General features: G+C 49.5%; 1 pseudogene; it reads right to left on the bottom strand.

The window, feature by feature from the left end:
* Window positions 1–2,315: 2,315 nt before the first annotated feature.
* LOC115062451 lies at window positions 2,316–2,417 on the bottom strand (annotated as a pseudogene).
* Window positions 2,418–2,659: the final 242 nt, after the last annotated feature.

The raw sequence follows: 2,659 nt of genomic DNA, 5'->3' as shown, positions 1-2,659 counted from the left end.
GTTCTGAGATCCAAACACACTGCACGGGCAGGAAACACCAGGCTCCCTGACACCTGGCTTTTCCTCATATCACATAAGAGGCCACCAGGTGTCAGTACCAGCTTGGAGAATAGAAAGCATCTTCAGAGGCCTTTGAAACAGTGTCTGGAAATTCTCAGGAGGTTATATTGTATACGTGTGTGATTTCAAATATAAAGAGAACTGCAGATGTAGGGATTCACGCACACCTCAAAGTTTGTTAATAAACATGATAGATAAGCTGCCATCATGTTCATGAACTAGGGGAACACACATGGGGAGACAGAAGCAAAGGTCTGTGGTAGACAGTAAATAACTTTAATAAACTTGACTGCCAGGAACAGTCCTGTTTAGGCTCCACCTAAGCATGATATACAAGAAGGGCTCTCTGGATACATGGACACTGTTTAATTCCAGAGGAGGTTAAGGCTTCCTCACATGCCCCTTGCTTCCCCTACTGACCTTGCTTCAGGGATTTTGTATGCTTGCTGGATTTTGGTTTGCCTGATAAATGAAGTAGAGTCAGTGTATTCAGAAAGCAAATAGCAGCAGGAGGAGGTGTAAGGTGTGGAAGATTAAAGAACAGATTTCGTGAGAGCCAGCCGTTCCCTCGCTTAGTGACTGGAGAATTCTGACTCCTTATAGACTGTATACCACTTACAAAGGCTGTGTTGGATGGGAAGAGTTCCTGTCCTGCCAACTGGGCTCTGCCTCACATTTCGTTTACTCATTTGTTTGTCTTCTTTTGTTTTAGGGACAGAGCCTCACCATCTAGTCCTGTCTGGCCTAGAATACGTGTACCCCAGGCTGTCCTCCACTGAAGCCACATTCCCAATTTCTATGCTTATCCTTCTTTCTCTTTCTCTTTATATTGATTCTTTGTGAATTTCACATCATGCACCCCAATATGACTCATCTCCTACTCCCCTTGTACCCATCCTCCACCCTTGTAACTTCCCCCAAGAAAGAAAAAAAATAATCTTGCTGTAGAGCCTATAGTGTGTCTCACAGTATACTCTTTGTCCACCGTCCTTTCCTTGCAAATGTTTACTGCAGTGACCCTTGGTCTGCTGCAAGGCCTCTGGCTTCTGCTTGTCTATCAATGCTGGAACCTCAGTAGGACTCCTCTCAGACATCCTGGTGTTTTCCTGTGTTATAAAAATCCTGTAGTTTTGGATCTGTAAGACCAGCCCCTTCATTCACCCCAGGAGTTCATCGGTGTGGTAGATGTTGGAGAGGGCCAATTCCAAAGCCCTGTATCTGGGTCTGAGAGATATCTGAGTTGGTTCAGCCAGTGAGCTTTTCTGTTCTTGTCCCCTTGGTGGCTCACACACACCCCTGCAAACAAGGCCAGCTTTCCCTTACTGCCAAGATGAGGTGCAGGTTCCACTCTTCGAAGTGTGTCAACTGGTAAGAGACATGGCCAGTCCTTCCCTCTCATGACCAAAGGGCCAGCTCTTCCATTTGCCATATATGGTGAGGGACAAAGAAAGAGAAAAGGACATCTCTTCCTTACCAATGTCACTGAAGAGCAGAGGAGAGGCAGAGCTGGCTCTCCCAAACTTTTGCTCTCAGGGCCAACTCAGCCACAATGCCAACAATGTTCTTTCAGATAGGGGGGTGGGGAGTACCGCAGCCGGCTAGGGGTGGGGCCAGCTCTTCACAGCCCTCAGACATCAACATGTCCCCAGGTGGTAGTCCAGACCACAGAAGTCTGTCTGGACTTTTGTGGTAACAGGCCCCTGCTGCTGCAGGGCCATGGCCCCAGACATGGCCCCTGGTGGCAGCACAGGGCAGAACGCCACCATGGTCCCAGGTGGTATGGTCAGCCACTCACATCAGTCTGTTCCTCACTTCCCTTCAGTCCCCAGCTCTGCCTCTTTTCACTGTGCTCACATCCTTGTTTCTCTCTCCATTTCTCCACCACTTACTTGCTCCTCTTAGTAAAGCCAGGGGATCTCTGAGTGCCTGGGGTCACCTCAGGAGTGTTCTCAGGAATGCTATACCCAGCTCGTGAATTATAGCACCAGACAAGGGTCATCTCGGGCATGGTCTGTACCCGAGGCCTGTGTGGAGTTGGACTGGTGGTCATCTCAGGCTAGCTCCCTATCCTGGCCCCATGGCACTGGTCTTGTCCTCACTCCTTTCCCAGGGCCCACCGTAGCCCCATGTGAGGGTCATTTGTCTCAGGTTCACTCCTACCTGGGGTTCTTCTAGTTTCTGGCTTGCTCCCCACCCTGGGAGCCAGTCAGGTGGTAGATGCCTGGTAGTCATCCTAAAGTTTGCTCTTCTCAGGGAATGTTAGGTTACTAGTCATTCAGATGTAGAGCCTGTCTCCTCTCTGCCACCTGCTGACAAACATGTGACCTAGCAGCAACTCTAGAGTCTCTAGGGGCAGGGCCATATGGTCATTTTAATGCCTCCCTTCTCAGCCCTACCACACCAACGTCCCCCTCCCCTAAAGCGATGGCCTCAGAAAACGTTTTTCGGGGCTGGAAGGTGCTTCAGATTCCCTTGAAAATGTGAAGCCCCATTCAGTTCGTTTGGAGAGCTGCCTCTACCACGAAGAGTCAGATAAAACAAACCACTCCCGGTTTCTGCATGGAACCTGAATTGCTCTGGATTGACGGGCATTGCCCAA

Source organism: Mus pahari, chromosome 17 (genome assembly GCF_900095145.1).
Source record: "Mus pahari chromosome 17, PAHARI_EIJ_v1.1, whole genome shotgun sequence".
Taxonomy (NCBI): domain Eukaryota; kingdom Metazoa; phylum Chordata; class Mammalia; order Rodentia; family Muridae; genus Mus; species Mus pahari.
This window is presented reverse-complemented; position numbering and strand designations above follow the sequence as displayed.